The sequence below is a fragment of the Neoarius graeffei genome, chromosome 20 (genome assembly GCF_027579695.1).
Source record: "Neoarius graeffei isolate fNeoGra1 chromosome 20, fNeoGra1.pri, whole genome shotgun sequence".
Taxonomy (NCBI): domain Eukaryota; kingdom Metazoa; phylum Chordata; class Actinopteri; order Siluriformes; family Ariidae; genus Neoarius; species Neoarius graeffei.
The window spans coordinates 55,680,986-55,704,359 of NC_083588.1; the positions used below are offsets into that span (position 1 = coordinate 55,680,986).

The 23,374-nt window shown below is 41.0% G+C and overlaps 1 protein-coding gene across 2 annotated transcripts in view; it reads left to right on the forward strand.

Annotated features, from left to right (window-relative positions):
• The window catches only part of si:ch211-198m17.1 (mucin-2), a 76,948-nt gene that overhangs the window by 13,846 nt on the left and 39,728 nt on the right, over window positions 1-23,374 (forward strand). The gene's annotated exons all lie outside the window — the stretch shown is intronic.

Sequence of the window (23,374 nt, forward strand, 5' to 3'; positions counted from 1 at the left end):
CGTTTGGATATGTGGTCCTAATTCCGATCCCTATCCGCTCTTTTCATATGCGACTTCAGTCTGAACCGCCAGGTCGCATTCATCCGACTTACACGTCATCAACAAGCCACAAACGTCACTATTCTGCGCTGAAGTAGGCGGCGGGTCTCTCAAAGTTACAACAACATGGCGCATAATCACGGGCGCAGATAGAGGATGGGATGGGTGGGATTCGTCCCACCCAGATTTAAATTCACTTCGTTCGGTCCCCCCCCACTTTGCATAAGGCAAACCTCACGGAAAAATCAAAAGACTAATTACCATTCGGTTTATTGAGGTGCACAGCAGTACACACATAGTTGCAACAACTCACATAAAACAAAACAAAGACTGATATTCGGTTGGTTGAGCTGTGCAGACTGCACAGGTTGCGAGCTCGAGCTTGGTTGCTATGGTAACCCACAACAAGTTTGACAGGCATATCGGGGTTGGGGTTGGTTTGCTGGCAGCTTTGTCCCCCCCAGTTTTTTGTCCCCCCCAGTTCAAAAAACGTATCTGCGCCCCTGCGCATGACATCAATGCGAGGGACGCTTCGGGCTGTGAAGGTTCTGAATCTTCTCAATGGAAGGACGCAGAGGTTAGGGAGCTGATTTTCATTTGGGGGGATACAGCTATTCAAGCTAGATTGGATGGGTCATACCGCAACCGGGCGGTTTTACTTCCGTAAACACTGGCCATGCTCACTGCGTGTGACGTCGTCGTATCCTGCAATGCGCATGCGGAACACTTTTAGGTTGCTTTTCGTTCATACTGAGGATCACATACAAGTTGCATATATTTGTTAATGTGAACGACCTCACAAAAAAATCGGATTTCACAAAAAAATCGGAATTGAGCATTAAGCCTTGCAGTGTGAACGTTGCGTTAGAAATGCCTCCAATTCACACCACATCACAATCTTTTTGTGTGGTTTTTGCCGTGAGGGATTTTCAGAGACCTGGCAACCATGCCACCAGATTCATACGGTACTTGCATGCTTCAAGCTCTACATTAAAGTAAAAACTGTGGGGTCTTTGACCTGATGCACGCCTCTAGTCTCAACATGAAGCTTTTTCGTAGCTGTTCAATGTATATCTAATGTATAACACTGTGTATTATTCTCGACCTGCTGGGTTTGAACCTGTTGAGGTTGCGTAACGTTATTTTGTGTACCCTTAACTGCTTGTGGTTATTTTTATTGGGGTCAAACTACCTCAAGCTTAGGTCAATGGTATCGAATCTGGGCCTCCTGGCTGTAAAGGCACATGGCAGTTGGAGAAACGTCTCATCTCCCTGAAGGTTTAAACTCATATCCCCTCCTTGCCTAACAGTCCAAAGTCCAGAGCAGGACGATGATAATGTCATCAGGCTGTGACAGGCTCTGCCACCTACATCCGTGGACTTTCGTTCTTGGGTGTCTCTTCCCAATAGCTCGACACATATACTGCATCATGTAGCAATACAAACCGGATGTATTCGGGATGCTAACTTTATTCTGCTCAGCTCCAAATCAGAGATGTAAAGGAGCTGCTGTTGTAGGAAATAAATCAATCAACACCTTCTGAGCAATCAGATTTGATTATGCGCCAGTGCTGTGATGTATGATCACATTATTGTATCCCGGCGTGTATCGATATATCGTGCCATGATGAATCATGATACAAATCGATGAAATAAAGAATGAATTATGATTATCATCAGGCTGCGTAATCTCTTAGATTTTCCTAGCTGTAATTGTGCTCTTTAGACAGCACAGGGTTATAGCAGGATCGCATGTGACTTCAGCCTAGGCGGAAGTAATACAGCTTGAATGCTGTGAAAACACACAAAGAAAAAGATCTAAAATGGGAAACTGCTGCTGTGTGATTGGCTATACAAGTAGATTTAAGTAAAGCTCTCTCTTTACAGACTGCTGAAAGTTAAAGAAAGGAGAAGAAAATGGAGGCAGTACAAATGTTCATGAAAGTGTATTAATACAAGGCCAATTTGTTATTAACATTTTTCTATTGTTAATAAAAGGAGTATTTTAGTTAATAAGCAATCACAAATGTGGGTAAACAATTATTGTCGTTATTAAGAAAATGAAACAAAAGTTTTGGGGTTTTGTTTAATTTAACAAAAGGAATATTTATGTTGATAAAAATATTAATGTTCGTTAGTTATGGCCAGGTGCTTGCCCAAACTGATAATCACATCATCAGTTTTTCTTTGGCTAATCAGACACAAGGTACATGTGGCAGCGGGGGTGTGGCCAAGCGTCAGTCTGCGAATGGAGGGCGGAGTCAGGGAAGGTAAGTGGTGGAATCATTGCACCTGATGGGGATTAACCTGTTTGTGTATCTTCCCCAGTGACCGCGCCCTTTAAAAGGAGAGGAGAGCAGAGAAAGGGAGCTCTCCCCAACCAGAACACTTGTGTGCGCGCGCGTGTGACTAGGAAGTGATAAAAGGCTGAAAAGCTAGCAATAAATAGTTCATTGAGAACTCAGTTCTGGCCTGCCGTGCTTCTGTGCTCCACCCACCTGGTCCAATACAACAGTGGTGCTGAAACCCAGGAAAGTGCAGAAGGGAACGGCCACATGGAGTCCTCCCCCTTCCAGGACCTGGTCCATACCCTCGCCACGGCCCAACAGAGCCAGCACCAGGCACTGATCACCCTCCGGAAGGAGCAAGAGCAACGCTTCGAAGCCCTGGTGCTGGCGCAACAGGAAGACACACACAAACAGGTTAATCCCCATCAGGTGCAATGATTCCACCACTTACCTTCCCTGACTCCGCCCTCCATTCACAGACCGATGCTTGGCCACGCCCCTGCTGCCACAATACACCACCACTTTCGCCGGAGCTGCCTTGCTCAAGGGCACTTGAGTCAAGCCTGCTGGTTCAGGGAATTGAACCAGTGAAATTTTGGTCCCAGAACTGTTTCTCTAACTCTTTAGCTATGGCTTTCCCAAAGTAATAATGTAGGGAAATATATTATGATAAAAATATAGGAAAATAAATGTTGCTTTTTTTCCCCCCTTCATTTAATTTTTTTTTTCAAAAATATCATGAAAATTGAATCATGAACCCAGTGTTGTGAATCGAATTGAATCATGGCATGGGTGACTAATTACATGCTTAACTGCATCACAAACGTATCCATGCTTATGGGGGCTGAGATGACGTGGGTGTGATTCTGTCAGTAAAGAATGAAGCAGTGATTGCGTGTGTGTACGAGAGAGAGTCAGATAAAAAGGCAAGCTTGTCAGAGGTGGGAGTGAGAGCTGTTCATGACCATCAGATACCTGCACTGGCGTCAGACTCTCTCCTTTGATGTCACGGCCTGGAGGGCAAAAACGAACAGCCTCAGGGCTCCTCTTTTTCATACGCATAGATCCTTTCTCTCCTCATAACGTCGCGAGGAACTCAACTCTGAGGACGTACCCGGTATGAGAGTCGACTTATGAGGCTGGATTTGTGCTCGTCTGCATTCCTCTGTAATACTCCGATTCAGTTGACGAGATAGAGGGATGTGGAGTGATGGATGGAGGGGTAGAGGGGGCAGGAAGGAGGGGCATCTTGCACACTAAGGCCTTGAGATGATAAAGCGCAGTGTCTCCTTAACTTTGCGTTCACAACACCTTAAAAGAACGTACACAGGAATACAGCGAGTTTGCACAGATAAAGACTCGAGAGCTTTGTGAATTTGTGACCTCTCTGAAACAGTCTCTCAGACGTCACTGCAAGATTTTGTTAAAATATGAATGAAGGAAAACAGGAAAGCTGTGATAGAGAAACTTTTTTTTATTTCAACTTATATTTTCTTCATATATTATCTCATCTCATTATCTCTAGCCGCTTTATCCTTCTACAGGGTCGCAGGCAAGCTGGAGCCTATCCCAGCTGACTACGGGCGAAAGGCGGGGTACACCCTGGACAAGTCGCCACGTCATCACATGGCCGACACGTAGACACAGACAACCATTCACACTCACATTCACACCTACGGTCAATTTAGAGTCACCAGTTAACCTAACCTGCATGTCTTTGGACTGTGGGGGAAACCGGAGCACCCAGAGGAAACCCACGCGGACACGGGGAGAACATGCAAACTCCGCACAGAAAGGCCCTCGCCGGCCCCGGGGCTCGAACCCGGACCTTCTTGCTGTGAGGCGACAGCGCTAACCACTACACCACTGTGCCACCTTCATATATTATTAGAGAAGAATTAGCGACTGTTGACCGAACAACCGTTTATCATTTTTATAACCCAAGTAAGAGCAGAACCTGTTTAGTTTCACAGTCATTCCATAACATTAAAGTAACTCTAAATGGGTAACATGTACGGAAGCCGAGAGAGGCCCTTCATATACCGTATTTTCTGGACTATAGAGCGCACCTGTATATAAGCCGCATCCGCTCTATTTAAAAAAAAAAAAGATATACAAGCCGCACCGGGCTATAAGCCGCAGATATCTATGTTGAAAAATTAGATATTTACTGCATGTACAGAACAATTTTGTACTGTAAATGTACATGTATGTACCTGAACAGATTCTTTCCGAACAGTGCCTTTTAACACGGCAGCAACTTTGCTGATTAAAACGGAACAGAACCAAGAGAAAATAACCGGTATTTATTTACCTTCATTTCTCCTGTGTTTGAAACCACAAGTCACTTTAATCATCTTCGCTGGATTTGAAAATAATTACCAGTTAGTAATTTGTCTTGCGTGTTCTATCTGCTAAAGATCTGCTAATTCTTCTTTGCATTGATTTTTCGTCTATCTTATTTTTGATTCTACTTCCGGTTAGAGCGCCCCTAGCGGTGGAAGAAAAATCCACAGAATAGCCGCACCTTTATATAAGGCCCAATCCCAATTCTAATTTCTACCCCTACCCCTCCGCCTTCCCCTTGGCCCTTCCCCTTGAAACTGAGCTACAAGGGATAGGGCTTGAAATTCAACCCTTACGTATTGGGATAGCCCTTCAATGATCGCATACGTCATCGCGTACCTCCGTCAGCGTTTACGTTAGCAAAACGCGACCAAATGCGTCATTGGCTGCGACCAGCCGCTACAGTCAGAGCCAGAACAGAAATCTCTGCTGGCAGGGTGTGATTTGTTAACTAACACCACTGAATGGGATATCTTTGGCGCTTCGTGCACCACATCCGACAGAATGAGGTGTCAGAACACTCATGTAAACAATAAAAGCGAGAATAACAGAACAAAACGTACGCAGTAAAGCAACCGAAAACAATACTCACTCCCAAAGCTTTTTAGCAGCAGCTTGGATTTCAGAAATCGCTGCTCATTCTCAGCTCGAAAGCGAATCAAGCGGCGTGTTTCCTCTGGATAACAACTTAAAACACGTAAATAATGGAGAAAATACATTTATGACAATCTTTCGCTGCGGGAACCGCCATCTTTCTGAAATCCGCATGAAATCTCGCTGAAATCCGCATGGCATTGTGGGAAATCACTCAAACCCCTTCGTTCGGAGTCAGCTCCAGGAAAATCTCCGTTTGGAGGGGTACAGAAGCCCTCCCCCTTCCCCTACCCCTCCGCGTTAACTGGGATTGGGATACCCCTACCCCTTCACGTGAACGCGCAAAATGGAGGGGAAGGGCCAAGGGGTTGGTCCAAGGGGTGAAATGGGATTCGGCCTTAGCCGCATGGTTCAAAACCTAGGAAAAAAGTAGCGGCTTATAGTCCAGAAAATACGGTAATCCTTTTTTTTTTTTTTTTTTTTTTTTTAATTCACCTTGTTATCCCGAGATAACGACATAATTAATTCAGGATCTCGAGAAAACAACACAACTAATTTGAGATCTCGAGAAAACAAAACCGTTATTTCGAGATCTCGAGAAAACAAAACAATTATTCCGTGATCTCGAGTAAACAACTGAGAAATGGTTCATTCAGGGGCGCCAAGAGACTTGTGATATGCTGACTTTGGGGCTATTTCTCATTCTGTATAAATGCAATTTTGGTCATTAGAATGTCTGGAATAATCGATCACCTAATAAGGCAATATTTTGATCAGGGGTTGACACAGGGAGAGATTGCATTAAGTCTTTTAATAAGGGATCATTTCAAAATTAGTCCGCGGCACCTCCGCAGAAGACTGGCCCGGCTTTGTCTCAGCTCTGCTAGAAATCTCAGCTGTTTTCTCGAGATCATGAAATAATTGTTTTGTTTTTTTGAGATCACGGAATAATTGTCTTGTTTTCTTGAGATCTCGAATTGTGTTGTTTTCTTGAGATCCTGAATTAATTATGTCGTTATCTCGGGATAACAAGGTGAATAAAAAAAGGATTATATGAAGGGCCTTTCGCGGCTTCCGTAAAAATGTACATCAGGTCATTGTTTAATTAATAAACTAACTGCTATGTGATACAAGAGGATTTCAGTTCAGGATGTGCTGCTATAGGAACACTTAACGAGGTGTGATGTGATATGATGTTATCACTGATTAGTTTCCTGTAAAGGTGATGATACACAGGTCAACTTTTTGGGTAGCGTTGCTGGGTAATTGCGCTTCGACACTTTCCAATTGAGATTGGGCAACAATTTCTATCTGAGCAATTTTGATTGATTGGGGCAAATTTGGATGATCTTAAAATCAGAGTGCTAGCAGTGAATCACGTGACCACGTGAGAACTTCTGAAATTTAACAAAGATGGTGGCGTCTCCAGCAGTGGAGTGAAGGAAAAAAGGCATCTTGTATCTTTTTATGCCAATAAGTTGTTTTGTGTGTGTAAACCCAAAGTGGTGAATTTACTTCAGGAAATGCTAAACCAACGGCCATCTATTTTTGTACTCAGGTTGTAATTAAGGCACCAATTTTTTTCAGCCAAGTGTAACCTGCTGTTAGCTAACCACCGCTCCATAGAGATTGTATGGGATTTAGCTGACTAGCGGTGTTTTTTGCTAACATACGGTACAGTAGTTCGCTGAAAGTTATTGCTAGCTATGTAGGGATAGTGTTCGCTCTGTTACATCAAGTTAAAAGTGATGGGCAGCTAATTTTTTTTTTTTTTGTGAGCTGTAATAAAGATTATCTAACTTATCGTCTGATCTAATTCACATCCAGAGCACGACTACTTGTGGAACCCAAGGGCGAAACCGTACAAACTTCAGGATCTAAAAAAGAAAGAAAGCCTTTCAGGAGCTCAGTCATACCCTTTTCTTCCTCAGCAGCATCTCCTGGTCCATGTCTTTTTTGCTGAGACGAGAATTAAACGATGATGTTTTTGTGATGTCAGTTATTAGTTATAGCATATGTGATTGAGGCTAGCAGCATCTCTTAAAGAGATTTAAAGTGTTTTATTAACAGAATGTGATCATTTTGATTTATAAATATTAAAATAATGGCAAATTATCTTTTGAGCAGAGTATCTATTCAGTTTTGTTCCAGAAGTGATTGATACTTGAGTGAAATAAAGGCTGAAAAAGTGACCGATGTTTCAGTATCCATCTTTGCGGTGTGTCTCCCTGGCAATAGATTCGCTCTTATCTGATTGGTTGTTGCCAGTTATCTGTTGCCCTAATTAGTTGCCCTGTGTCTCACCTGGTTGCCAGCAACACTGCCTGGCGACATTGCCCAAAAAGTTGCCCCATGTATCATCACCTTAACATCATACCCCTTTATGTTCTATTCATGACTTTGAATTGCCATTCTGTAATCGTCGTAGTGTATACGTGTTCGATACAGTGCATTGTTGGTGTTTGCTCAGTGAGTGTGTTTGTGTACAAATCTGTCAAGTATCGATCTGTTGTGGGGTGGCACGGTGGTGTAGTGGTTAGCGCTGTCGCCTCACAGCAAGAAGGTCCGGGTTCGAGCCCCGGGGCCGGCGAGGGCCTTTCTGTGTGGAGTTTGCATGTTCTCCCCGTGTCCGCGTGGGTTTCCTCCGGGTGCTCCGGTTTCCCCCACAGTCCAAAGACATGCAGGTTAGGTTAACTGGTGACTCTAAATTGACCGTAGGTGTGAATGTGAGTGTGAATGGTTGTCTGTGTCTATGTGTCAGCCCTGTGATGACCTGGCGACTTGTCCAGGGTGTACCCCGCCTTTCGCCCGTAGTCAGCTGGGATAGGCTCCAGCTTGCCTGCGACCCTGTAGAACAGGATAAAGCGGCTAGAGATGATGAGATGAGATTGATCTGTTGTTTCCATGCATTTTTTGTTCCTGTGATATGAAAAAGCAAAACAGGTCATGGAGACCAGCATTTTCTTCAAGCTGCCATTTTTCTCTTTTGTACTTACGTGCGTGCAAGTGGGTGGATGTGGGAGACGAGAAGTGATCGGCAAGGTCATGCTGTCTCAAGCCAACACACACACACACACACTCATTCATAAGCAGAATTTCCGGTTCACACAAATGCGGTGTTGTGTGACAAGAACAGAGAACGAGGGCCTGTGCCCGCTTTGTGTTTTTTCCCTCCCTCACTTGCTGACTCACATTGCCAGCAAAAACGGGATGTTTCTACGGCAACTCTATATCGCTTGACACCGTAGAACACAGCATGCGCACATCTGTTTATATATAACAAGTGATATGGATGATCAGCTATGGTACATTCACACAAATGAGACTTGTCACTGCTGCTGCTCACTTAACGACACTCAAATTACAGCTGACCTTCAGTTCATTCTCTGATTCATCAGTATCAGTCACCTAAAAGACGACATCCTTGCCTGACAATCTTCAATCCAAATGCAGTGACTTTTGCCCACCTCGAAACTTTTACACTACTGTCAGGAAGGGAAAATATCAACCGGTACTTTTTCACTTTGCTAATCTATAACATACATGTCAACCTATACGGAATGTCCGTATTTTATACGGATTTGATTCAATAAACGTAGTATACGGGCGTATAAATAAAGTTATACGGATTCTTTAAAAAAACTTCAATATTTATTTAGAGCTATAATCAATTCCCACGATGATAAACGAGCGCATAACATTTACAAACGTACTGTACACCACAGACAGCCAGTAAAGAGTCTTATGAAATCGCACGTTATCTTGTGGTAGCGAGACTTCGTTCCACTTTTGATCATGCGCACACCGCATTGCGAGAATCCCGCCAACCGTGAAGTCATAGACATATAAACATAGATGCCGCCTTCTGCGTAGAATCATACGTCATCCTCGCCGCCATATTGGATGTGGCAAAGTGGAGATTCTTCACCTGTCTCTGGTATAGCGTCTAGACAGTAGCCGAGAATAAAGATGCCTCATTCATGTGCTGCGTTTAACTGTACCAACAGGTTTACCATCCAAACGAGATCACATGGGATTACCTTTCACAGGTGAGACTGGAAAAATACTTTTCATTGTATTTGGTCATTATAACGTAATTTTACGAACAGATTTTTCTGACTAATACACTGATAACACTGTGTTTTTGTCAAACATTGGAGCTTTGTGTTCATTCTGAAGGTTTATTGTTATTAATATTGAATAAAAAGTAACTGGGATATCTCATCTCATTATCTCTAGCCACTTTATCCTTCTACAGGGTCGCAGGCAAGCTGGATCCTATCCCAGCTGACTACGGGCGAAAGGCGGGGTACACCCTGGACAAGTCGCCAGGTCATCACAGGGCTGACACATAGACACAGACAACCATTCACACTCACATTCACACCTATGGTCAATTTAGAGTCACCAGTTAACCTAACCTGCATGTCTTTGGACTGTGGGGGAAACCGGAGCACCCGGAGGAAACCCACGCGGACACGGGGAGAACATGCAAACTCCGTAACTGGGATATATCATTGTTAATTATCATTCAAATTTTAGGTAAATTATTTTAATTTGCATCTTATACAGATTTTATAAGGGAAATATGGATTTTGGAGGTTGGTTATACAGGTTTGATTGACCAAAGGTTGACATGTATGCTATAAGCCTGGTTTTAAGCATCTGCACTTTATCGGAGATTTTGCTTCGCCTTTAACACTTCGATGTCTACAAAAACTTCTGGTGAGGCAGCCGATGCAGCTCGACTTTTCTTTTTTGAAAAGAAAGAAATTCCTCACTTTCTACTAACTACATTTTCAAACAGTACATCATTTCTGTATAATCTCAAACATTTCATATGTACAGTCAATACAGTCGTCATGTCCTGATGGTTAGAGAAGCAGCTTTGGGACCAAAAGGTCACCAGTTCGGTTCCCTGGACCAGCAGGAATGGCTGAAGTCCCCTTGAGCAAGGCACCTAACATATAATCTACAGTATGTAACCTGCTACTGTGTACACTTTTTGTATTGATCAGGGCAGTTTGTATTATAAATTATGAAATCTAGTCTACATGGTTGGTAAGTTCACATCCCAAGTCAGTTAAAGATCAGAAGAACCTCGCCTGGCCTTTTTCCAGCCTTGAACTCTCCAGTTTCAGTGAACGCCCACTACAGGCTCAGAGTCCTGAGTGAAACCTGATGTGTTCCTCAGCCTTTGGAGCTTATCTGCCTCATGGATACGCGTTGTGTGTTCTGAGATGCTTTTCTGTTTACCATACTTGTAAAAAGTGGTTATTAGCTCATCCGGCTGACAGGCCAATGAGCTTATGCCGTCATGCGTTGTCTTTTGTCTGTCTGTCATCTATCCGATGTCGTCCATACTTCACGAAAATTGCTTCTTCTCTCAATTCTTCACCAATTTTTTATTCTTTTTGGCAGGAAGGTAGGTCTGCCTGGGGTGCATATAGCTTCTATCCAAACTTGCATAATTGCAATTAATAATGAAGACATTAGATTAGATTAGATTAGATTAGATAAAACTTTATTGATCCCTTTGGAAGGGTTCCCTCAGGGAAATTAAAGAAATGCTTTTCTGACAGACAAAAGGCAATGCATGATGGCATAAGCTCATTGGCCTGTCGGCCAGATGAGCTAATAACCACTTTTTTACAAGTATGGTAAAGAGAAAAGCATCTCAGAACACACGCATATCCATGAGGCGGATAAGCTCCAAAGCTCATTGGCCTGTCGGCCGACATGGAGTAATCAATCAATCCCTAATGAGCAGTTTCCACACAAATCACTTCTTCTCCCTCAATTCTTCACTGATTTTGATTCTTTCTGGCATGAAGGTAGGGGGACCTAGAATGCATATAACTTCTACCCAGATTTACTTCACTGCAATTATTAATGAAGTTATGGACTAATTAAGCCTTAATGAGCAATTCAACAAAAATTGCTTCTTCAGTCAATTCCTCACCGTTTTGGATTCTTTTTGGCAAATAGGTAGGTATTCCTAGGGTGGATAGAGCTTCTATATATAGCTTGCAACATTTATTGTGCAAAGTGGCCCACTTTAGATCATTCCTTCTGGACTAGATGGGGCTGGAGTGAGCTACGCCATCACTCAGTGCATTTACATGCACATAGAGAGAATCGAATTTCTGCCGTTGCTCGACTGAAATCGAAGTTCAAAATGCCATGTATACACCTTAATTCGGCTGAAATTGAACCGAACTTGATTTCTCGGAATCGAGCTACACGACCTAGATTATGCGATTTCTGCCGGGCTACTTAGTGCATGTATACCCTATCGAGCCACGTATTCGAGCTACTTACTTCAGCACTGCCCCTACCGGAAGTGACGAGTGACGAGACCACAAGCGGGAAACACAACAGCCTCGGTCGGCATGACAACGAATCATGACAACAGCATGAATCTTTTCTTTTTGTGGCATTGTTTGCACTGTTAAAATTTAGCTCACTTACTGTATCACCAAATACATCTGTACAGCTGTTGCATAGCTGTGAATTGTGTACATAAACAAGTCATTGTATTTGTGTGTGTGTATATCCAACATCTGAAGAATGTCAATAAAAAACAATACAATTGAACTTGTGTTTATTAAGACACAAGTTAAATTGTAAGCGAAAAAATGGACTTTAGAAAAGTATACAATTGTGCAAAATAAGTTGTCTTACAAAACAGTGGTCTGCGCAGGACAGTTTGTAGCCATACAGTCTGTTAGAGCAAGCCAAACAGCTTGAGCACGGAACTTGTGAACACGGAACTGCCAGTGTTGCCAGATTGGGCGGTTTTAAGTGCATTTTGGCGGATTTGAACATGTTTTGGGCTGGAAAACGTCACCAGTATCTGGCAACACTGCTGATAACTTTGTTTATACTCTTGAATAGCTCTTCTTCATGATGACAACCGGAAGTGTACCAACACGATGGGGCGTGTAGCACCACCTGTGGCTCGGGTGCACAATGTACCTCACACAATAGCTCGATTTCCTTGTGTGCATGTAGGATTGGATTTCTCTGGCACCCCTGCTGGGACCCTTAGCTCGATTTGGATGTGCATGTAAACGCACCGACTAATGGTCTCGTTTGAGTTAACGTAGCTTTCCTGGTTACTTGAACCAGTTAGGACGTCTTTCCAACCTCTCATGAGCAAATCCACTCACTGGATGATCCCCCCCAATCATTCTGGGTAAACTCTAAAGACTGTGTGTATAAAAACCCATCAGCTATTTCTGAAAGCTTGTCTTGGTCAAAGTCACAATTTCCCCCAGTTCTGAAGTTTGATATGAATGTTAACTGAAACTCTTGACCCGTTTCTGCATGATTTCTCTTGCGTTATTGGCTGATTGAATACTTGCTTGAATGTGCACTAGATGTTCCTAATAAAGGGGGCAGTTCATGTACATTTCCACTTTCACATGAGTGAAGCTGGACTTCAGCTTTTTCCAAATTATTTATTCAGATTAGTAATTACATGTGTACTAGAGTGAAGAATTTAGGTACTTTTACCAGCCATTTTTTTTTTTTTTTTACAATCCTGAAGATCTGGTTTAGCTTCATAAACATGACACGTTATGGAAGAAAGATGACTTATTGTTTCCATTTTGTATTCTACACTCAGCGATTTTGCTGCCAGTTATCTGAAGCTAGCAGTTTCGAAACTCAAAACCTAAACAAATCCACCCGCTCCTTTGACTGCTCCCACACCCACCAAAATACATCCTACTGATAATTTTAGAACAGTTCCTTGAGGGTTTTACTTGGAACCCTGTCTGAAAAGGAAGCATGCTATTGTTGGGTTCTGTATGTGTGTTCAAGGTTCCTTCAGAGGAACAAGCTGATGACCTTTAGGCTTCTCAATTTAAGCATAGGATAAAACACCCTGTGCAAGAGGCGGAGCTTTCTGAATATGCATGATGATTGACAAGCCAGTAGAGATGCCTTCTTGTACTGATTAGCTGGATATCAAATAGCCCACATCTTTTGCTGCAGCCTGGTACACCAGACAGACAGGTGTTCCTGTCTCCTGTCTGTACATACAAAAACACTTAAACACTGCAGTTGAATTTCAGGTCCCTGTCTGACTTTGGTTGACTTTTTCCCCTTCCCCTATCAGGTTTCATGTATTGATGACCAGCACCATGTTAGTAACAGTGTTTACTCGCTTCATACACAAATATCGTTGAGCATTATGTTGACAGTCACGCTATAGGGAAATAAGAATGCTCTCACGCACAAGCATTAGTTACGTTAGGCATATCAGGTGAAAACTCAAATTCAATCCAAATCACTTGAAACTGGTCTCATTAAATTCAGAACTGAATGCTAAACATACTTTTTACAGAATTAAAATATTTATCCGTTCTTGAGATATTACCAATCAGAAATTTTAAAAAGCGGCTTAATTTTTTAGAAAACAGCTGTAATATTCTGTATGAGGATCACATGGTCCAAAAATGAGTCTCAGTGAATCAAATGTTTTTTTCTTCATAACTTATTTTTCAAGATATGTACATGGAAATTGGCAGGCATACAGATGGTTGTATACTGAACATGAAAAAAGTAAAAAAAAAAAAATTATGCAGATTAATATTTAATTAGTATTATGTAAAATCAGTACACCCTTTTCAAAGTTTCACCAAATGTCTTTATTTGTGCAATATAAAGCTGATCTTAACTCTTACACATCACATAGGAGAAATCAATGTTAATTATAAAATATGCATAAATAAGCATAGTCATTCACATTTACCATTATCAAAATAAAGTAATAAAATAACATTTCTTGTACCCTCTGCTCTGTAGGCCTTTGTACTTCTCAAAAGCAGGGCCGACTAGCGTTTATATGAAAGAATATAAAATGATTAGTTGAAATCACAGCTTTCAAGGTGAACCTCAAAAAAACCATGCAAGCCACATCCAATAAACAATTCACATTAATTGAAGTGAAGCTGACGCTCGCGTTTCTGACTTCTGTTTTTATTTCATTCCGACCACTAAGATCTCAATATTTTTCATCAAAACAGCTACAGTTGTATTCTAAAACAGTTATTTACTTGAATCAGTTTGATTTGCAAAAATAAGTAGGTAAAGCTATGAAAACTCACTTTAAAGTCTCCCGTGAATCATATCAAAACTAGCTGACGGAAATTTTTGCTGAATACTTCGTCAGAAAACAGTGAGAGCGAGAGAACATCCCTATAAAAGTTCTCTGATTGATATTCATGAGTAATCCAGTTGGAAACCTATCAGAAGAGAGAGAACCTGACCGCTTTCCTGTGACTCAAAAAGAAAAGCACCGGCAGTTTCCCGAACATCACACAAGCAGAGTGAGAACTCCGTCGTACCAACTTCAACCTGCTGTTACTCCCAAAAATATTGAACAGATCTTAACGAGATAATTTCTGCTTTCCAAAGAAATGTAAGCTTTTTAATGGTGTTCACAATATAAAATATTCAAGAGTTGAGCAATGACAGAGTTGAAAACTTAGACGAGCGTCTGATCAGCCTAGCTATAAGACTGAATCTAGCATGATCATGAACAAGTTAAAATGTACACTAGGGTTAGAGTAGAGTGGGGTAATACGCCCCTGGCCTGTTTTACCCAAAATAACCACCAGATGGCGCAAAGTTACATTTCTATTGTTGCTATGGACTGGCTTGACAACGGGGATATACAAATATCCACTGTGGATCGCATATCAGCAACGCAGCGGAGAGAAATCAAATTTCATGGTAAGTGATATAATTTTCAGATATCAGTAAAACTGTATTTAGATAGCTGCTATTTCGTCAGATATCACAGCTGTGTATATGGTATGAGTAGACAAGTCAGTATGTTAAAAAAAATACATTAGGTATAAAAAGTTGAATCACATTTTGAAAGTAAGACCCTTTTTTGTAAAAGTGTAGTCTGTGGGCTAAAATGCCCCCTTAATGGCGGGGTAAATGGCCCCCAGGGGGCATCGTTTCCTTTTATCATAATTACTGTATTTCATACATTTCTGAATAGCAGATACATAGTTTTTAATAACATCTCGCTTACCTGGTTGAGTAAAGCAAGTAATTTGAACTTAATATTAAAAATAATTGAAATTAAAATGCGAAATATAATAAAATAATGCATCTATTCATTAATTCAGGGATATTTTCTTGTTTCTTTCACATTATAGGCTTAAGTAAACACTTTTGCTATCCAAACAGCTTTTTTTGAGTGAGGGGTCCTATTGCCCCACCTCAAGGGCCTTTTACCCCACTGGGGGGTAAAAGGCCCCCTTGGCACAATGTTAATATTTTTTTTTTTCAACAAAAACAAAGTATTAACTTTAGGTGGCATTATTGTTCATGTCACTGTTGTCAAAAACTATGATTAAAACTAAACACATGGTTCATTTCAACTTGGAGAAAAACTGAATTTTCCTTAAGGGGGGCTTTTTCCCCCCACTCTACTCTATAGTAAATAGGCCAACATGGAAACTAGCATTATTTTGAAGACCAACATACAAAACGGTGTTATGTTGCCTAACACAAACTAGGATCATAGTGAGCAGACTAGATTTATTGAACTGGCTAGGAAACAAGTTACTGTTGTAGATAAGCTAACACACTAAAGTAGCGTTATACTAAACATTAACACACAAGCCAACAAAATATAGCAACACAGTAAATAGGTTAGCACAAACTAACAGATTTCTGGCATTATTTTGAAGGCTAATACGCAAACGAATCTTGAACAGCCTACATATAAACTAGCATTATAGTGTTCTAATGAAGAGGTTACTACACAATCTAGCACTGGAATAAACATGTATGGCTGTTTGGCAAATAATGTTAAATTAGTAGTTTTAAAACAGTGTATTTTCACTTCAGTGCAGCCTGTCAGGTAAAAACAAAAGGAAAAACACTTGGGTGCAGTGTTTCAAGTAGATATAAATGTTGACAGAAACAACTTGGGAGTCACCGTCTGATTCACAGCAGTTGCACAAACCCCAAAAGGACAGCGATGTACCTAACGTACGAGTGTGCGTGCATGTGATGTTTTGCATATGGCTATTATTAGCAAACACACATAGAGAGAGATGGTGTGAGTGACGGTCACTTATCACACAAATATCACTGTCTGCATCACTGTACATGTTTACAATTTAATAAGTATTCGCATCTTATTCATCTCAGTCCTTATGTAAGACAGAAACCAATATGTATTTATCTTTATGATTGTAAGCAAGATCACCAGCCAACTTTTTACAGTTTTTTTCCAGTGAAGTTCTATGGAATATAAAAGTCCAGTTTATCAGCTGTGCTCTGGCGTCTGGGTGTGTTGATGATAATATAACTACTGTGTAAACAGTGTACTGTATGCATAGCAACATTTCTGCACCTTCTGTCTGAGACAGAGTGAATTTAATATGATATTTTCAGAAGTCAGTGAAACCACCACATCTCACTCTGCTCTGTATCCGAACGAGGCCATCCTTTAAAAAATAAAAAATCTGTTTCCTGTCCACCGGGTGAGCAAAAAAATTCAGTCGGGAGGGAGGGATTTTTTTTTTTTTATATGGATGGATAAGAAATCGCAATGCTGTGTTTGCTTTTTCTTTCAGTACTTTATTACAAAAGCAGACATTTAATAAAATGACAGTTTAATCAACTGAAACTTGTGCAAAAACTAAGTTAGCATTTTAAATGCTGACTGCAACATTTACAAAACTTTTACAAAAAGGTACTTAAAATGTCCGACACACGGACTTTTTGTAGTTCTAAATCGACCGTTAGGCCTAGTTCGGATGAAATTACACTATTAAAATGATCACTGAATGATTTGTTTTTCTGAATCTTTACTATTTTGTTGTTCGCTAGAATACCATTTTGCGATTTCACACTTAAGCAAATGTTAGAAAACTCCGGATCTCCTTCCTTCATGGTGGCTGCTATTTTTTTGTGCCGCACGGCGCATGCGCAGAGCTGATTCAATTCTATATTCTGCGCGGAATGCAGGGCTTTCCACAAGCGCCGGCTGCCGGCCATACAGCCGACTACACGATTAAGTCCAGCCGGCTACTTTAATGACTTATTTTTGTAGCCCACAGGCTCTAAATATTAATTTTCGATTTTAATAAAATTAAATGTTTATCTAACGGACTGACAATAATGTCAAACTGAACCGCACTCATTTAAGTTGTGATTTGCGCTGTTTGTACCGATAATAACCACAAATTCCCCGCCGACTTCGTTGATCAAGGGAGAGTAACTCATCCGCGGCCCCGACATGCGGTGTGCGCGCACGCACTCGGCAGAGGCAGTAGTGCATCGGGGCCATCGGAGGGAACAGAAGCAGAGATAACACTTATTTTGTCTCCGGTAAACCAGTCTTCTCTCGTTCAATTACGTGCTGGCATCAAAAGACACCGTTGGTTGTAAATGAAACCAAACTGAGTCGTTGGAGTGTATTTTCATACCCAAATGGAGAAATGTTCGCTGAGTGTTTGTGTAGCCCCACTGCAGACCGTTGTCGTTAATTCATAGCATGCTCAGCTGCGTGAATGTGTCATGCACCGAAAATAAGAGATTTACAAGCCAGGAACGCCTCATGATGCAATACGCAAGAAAAGAAAGATTTACTGCCATTTTACTTTGTATTTGAGTAAAGTGAATAAATAAATGGTCTGTGGAAAATGCATTTAATCCTGGGAACTGCGTGCACAAGAGTTTATTTTGTGTTTACTCCCCCCGGCTGGCTACTTATTTGTCATGGCTGGCTAGTATGAGCCTTAGTGGAAAGCCCTGGGAATGCGTGAATGTCAAGTTCAATTTTAGATTTACGAACCCGAAAAAAAAAAGTGTCGAAAAACCGGCGTTTAAAAAAAAAAAAAATTAATTTAAACTGCACAAAACGGCACTCACCCGGCCCGTGGACCGGAAACAGAACATTTTTTAATAATGGCCTGAATTACAACTTTTTTTTTTGGTGGTGGTGGTGGGGGGGGGCATACTGACACATGAACCAACATTATAGTAAACAAACTCATACGGGGGGGAAAAAAACAACATTATAAAAACAGATTAAAGGGCATATTCTGGACCAATTTTGTTTATGTGAAAGTATGTCCCTTTACACACTCATCCAGAAGGGTAATTTTGCACAAGGCCATCTGTCTACAGCAGAAACAAAAACAAAACACGTCTGGAAAAATCTCAAGGGAGTCTGGAGCCAGATTCGTGACGTCACCTGCGGAAGTGCCAGCAGGCTGTGAGAGCTTTGCACGGTTTCAGTGCACAGCCTGTGTAGACCAAGCGCTCCCATTTCTCTCTCATTGTCTGGTCTTTTGGAAAACACTGAGTACTAATCCCATCAAGATTGAAGAAATTTGCAGAAAACCACCAGGTTGTTTTCTCATAAACAAACCAGCGCTGACATAGGATTCAGAGAGAGGTGTCCCGCCCGCGACGTCATGAAAATCAGTGTTTCCCGGGAAATCCAAATGCCAAGTTTTTTCAGAGGCGGATCAATTCGCCTCAAATAGCTTGATTTCAACAATTTTTCTGGTATTGTGCAAGGTTAAAAAAATTGCACAAAATTTGAGATATTTGACTAAAGTTTAATATAAGAGAATTACATTGATCTTGCTCCTGAATTTACCCATGATCTGCACTTTAACATACATGCTAGCACAAAAACTAGCATACAGGCAAACAACTAGTATTAGAATAAACAGACTAGCAAAAAATTTGCATACATAAAAGCTAGCTTAATACAGTCTAACACAAATTAGCATAGACACTAATATAAATACTAGCATAAAACAGATCATGGACTAAAAATGGATGGACAAAGCCTCTGATGTCACTCATGAGATTTCCGAAGAGCAGATTTGAAGCTCAAATAAGGAGGCTATGGGCGTCACCATCTTGGCCACACCTGACTCCGCCTAACTCCTCCATAAATGGAGAAAGGGGTGGGGATAGTGAAGCCTGGCTGCTGGAATAGTACAGCTGGAACATGCCTACTAACCTCAAAGCAAACAAGCTTGCCAACAAGCTACTGGCTAAACGAAAAGAAGCCGCTCCATAGGATACAGACCAGTTTACCAAAAAAAAAAAAAAAAAACCCAACATGCCTTTAAATCAGTGTTATTTTGGTTTTAATAATACGGCTTCCAACTTTAAGCAGCTTGTAAGATGCATCATTTCAGCACATCCTATTATTTTGCTTTTTTATATCCCACACCAGGCAATTTAGCACAAATTAATGAAGCCAGGAGATACTAAATTGAGATCAGGAAATTGTAACTTGTGCATGGGATACAGGCTCTTACCAGAGCTTTTAAAGATTCATTTTGATTTGTTGAATTAAATACAACACTGATGTTTATTTGCTCTCCTGTAAGGAAAAGCATCCACGGTTTGAAGGTTAAGCTGACCGAGCACTCATCTGCTACACTCCGATCTTACTTTAAGACTTGTTCAGTTTTCTCCATTACAAGTTCTGTCAAGATAGTGTCTCCAAGATGCACTCAAAGGTGTGGTTTTTTTTTTTTTTTATTAAATATATAAGCTTAAAGGGCATATTCTGGACCAATTTCAGGGTTTTTTTTTTTTAATGTGAAAGTACGTCCCTTTACACACTAATAGTCTGGAGCCAGATTCGTGACGTTATCTGCGGAAGCGCCAGCAGGCTGCGCGAGCTTTGCACGGTTTCAGTGCACAGCCTGTGTAGACCAAGTGCTCCCATTTCTCTCTCATTGTCCAGGCTTTTGGAAAACGATAAGTACTAATCCCGTCATGATTGGTGTTGCTACACCCTCCCACGATACATCTGTTAATCATTTTAATAGTGCTGTCAAGCGATTAAAATATTTAATCGCGATTAATGTCGCGACAGTCATAATTAACTCGCGATTAATCGCAATTTAATCGCACATTTTTGTCACATAAAAAACCATTATAATTCTCTTATCAGCATAAAAGAGTGCATGGGCTTGCTTTGTACCAATGTTTTTTTTTTTATTGCAAAGCATAACACGTCTTCACACAGCCACTGCAAAGTGAAACCTAAGCCGAGCACCGGCGCAGGGCTAGCAAGAGAACCATGAGTGAAATGATCTACTGTTGAATTATCCATCTTTTTTTTTTAATCTCCGTTGTTCGTTGATAAATATTGCATTGAATCTGATCTTTACTGTTTCAGCTCACTTAACACATTTTGTACTTTTACACTTTCTGCCTGTTGATGCGTCGCGCTGTCCAATCAGAGGCGGCCAAATTTGCATATTACAGGAAGGATTTCTGGGATAGCATTGAGTTTACAGTTCAGAGGGATCTGGCTTCTTTAGACGCTGTCTTCTTAAAACTGAGTAAATATTTAAAAAGGGCCAAATTAGCCAGTCTTTTGAACGGCTCTTTTCAAAGAACGGATCACAAAGATGCGGATCCCATCAAAGAGCCATAAATCCCATCTCTACTAGCGCGCCCTGCCCGCGCTGGTTCTTTGGGAGGAGGGCAGAGGACTCTGGCTGTGCGGGGCGTGGCATTACAGTCTAGCTGCTATCGGTTTTCTAAGCAAAGTCGCTGTTCCAAGTTCCTGGCAGTTTCAAAAGCTTATGAAAAACCTACATCATGTCACAGAGCGTTAATCTCACGATAAAAAAAAATTATCGTCATTAAAATTGAGTCAAGTTAACGTGTTAATAACGCAACATTTTTGACAGCACTACATTAATAATTATGCGATAACGAAGAAACTTGCAGAAAACCACCAGTTGTATTCTCATAAACCAGCGCTGACATAGGATTCAGAAGGAGGCATCCCGCATGCGACATCACGAAAATCAATGTTTGCCAAGTTTTTTCAGAGGCGGACGAATTCGCCTCAAATGGCTTGATTTCAACTGAATTTTTCTGGTATTGCACAAGGTAAAAAAAATAAAAATAAAATTGCAGAACGTTACAGATATTTGACCAAAGTTTAATATAAAATAGGAGAATTACATTGATCTTGCTCCTGAATTTACCCGTGATATGCCCTTTAATACAACTCCTTGCTCTAGTTAATAAGCTCATTTGAGCAACAAGTCCAAAAGCGGTGTCTAACTGAAACAACCGTTTTTGCCTGGTGCACACAATTCCCATATAACTATCCAAATAGCGCTTAAGTCCCCATTTATATCTGAGGTCTAAATAAGACATTTCTCACAGCAGTCAGGCTCTAGTTCTTGTTAGTACCACTGGAGTAGCACTTTTAGGGAGGGAGGGTGTGTGTACAGTGGTGCTTGAAAGTTTGTGAACCCTTTAGAATTTTCTATATTTCTGCATAAATATGACCTAAAACATCATCAGATTTTCACACAAGTCCTAAAAGTAGATAAAGAGAACCCAGTTAAACAAATCAGACACATTCTTGGTCATTTATTTATTGAGGAAAATGATCCAATATTACATATCTGTGAGTGGCAAAAGTATGTGAACCTCTAGGATTAGCAGTTAATTTGAAGGTGAAATTAGAGTCAGGTGTTTTCAATCAATGGGATGACAGTCAGGTGTGAGTGGGCACCCTGTTTTATTTAAAGAACAGGGATCTATCAAAGTCCGATCTTCACAACATGTTTGTGGAAGTGTATCATGGCACGAACGAAGATGATTTCTGAGGACTTCAGAAAAAGCGTTGTTGATGCTCATCAGGCTGGAAAAGGTTACAAAACCATCTCTAAAGAGTTTGGACTCCACCAATCCACAGTCAGACAGATTGTGTACAAATGGAGGAAATTCAAGACCATTGTTACCCTCCCCAGGAGTGGTCGACCAACAAAGATCACTCCAAGAGTAAGGCGTGTAATAGTCGTCAAAGTCACAAAGGACCCCAGGGTAACTTCTAAGCAACTGAAGGCCTCTCTCACATTGGCTAATGTTCATGAGTCCACCATCAGGAGAACACTGAACAACAATAGTGTGCATGGCAGGGTTGCAAGGAGAAAGCCACTGCTCTCCAAAAAGAACATTGCTGCTCGTTTGCAGTTTGCTAAAGATCATGTGGACAAGCCAGAAGGCTATTGGAAAAATGTTTTGTGGATGGATGAGACCAAAACAGAACTTTGTGGTTTAAATGAGAAGCGGTATGTTTGGAGAAAGGAGAACACTGTATTTCAGCATAAGAACCTTATCCCATCTGTGAAACATGGTGGTGGTAGTATCATGGTTTGAGCCTCTTTTGCTGTATCTGAGCCAGGACAGCTTGCCATCGTTGATGGAACAATGAATTCTGAATTATACCAGCAAATTCTAAAGGAAAATGTCAGGACATCTGTCCATGAACTGAATCTCAAGAGAAGGTGGGTCATGCAGCAAAACAACGATCCTAAGCCCACAAGTCAGTCTACCAAAGAAGAATAAAGTTAATGTTTTGGAATGGCAAAATCAAAGTCCTGACCTTAATCCAATTTAAATGTTGTGGAAGGACCTGAAGCGAGCAGTTCATGTGAGGAAACCCACCAACATCCCAGAGTTGAAGCTGTTCTGTATGGAGGAATGGGCTAAAATTCCTCCAAGCCGGTGTGCAAGACTGATCAACAGTTACCAGAAATGTTCAGTTGCAGTTATTGCTGCACAAGGGGGTCACACCAGATACTGAAAGCAAAGGTTCACATACTTTTGCCACTCACAGATATGTAATATTGGATCATTTCCCTCAATAAATAAGTGACCAAGTATAATATTTGTGTCTCATTTGTTTAACTGGGTTCTCTTTATCTACTTTTAGGACTTGTGTGAAAATCTGATGTTTTAGGTCATATTTATGCAGAAATATAGAAAATTCTAAAGCGTTCACAAACTTTCAAGCACCACTGTATATGTACATATGAATTGAGTATCAAAGGAAAACCCTCTAAACCTGTTAACATGGAAAACCTTTTTCCGAAACACTATACACAATGTCCCTGCATGTCCAGGCAGAGCCTACCTCTTAAAGCTTTTTGTTTAAATCACAATAGTTTAGTCTAAAAGTGCAGCTGCTTAAGGGATTAAGCATCTCTGTGCATGAACCCACACAGATGCAGTGGAACAGAAGTGTCCATATTTTGGTTGTCATTAGAGTATCATTATTT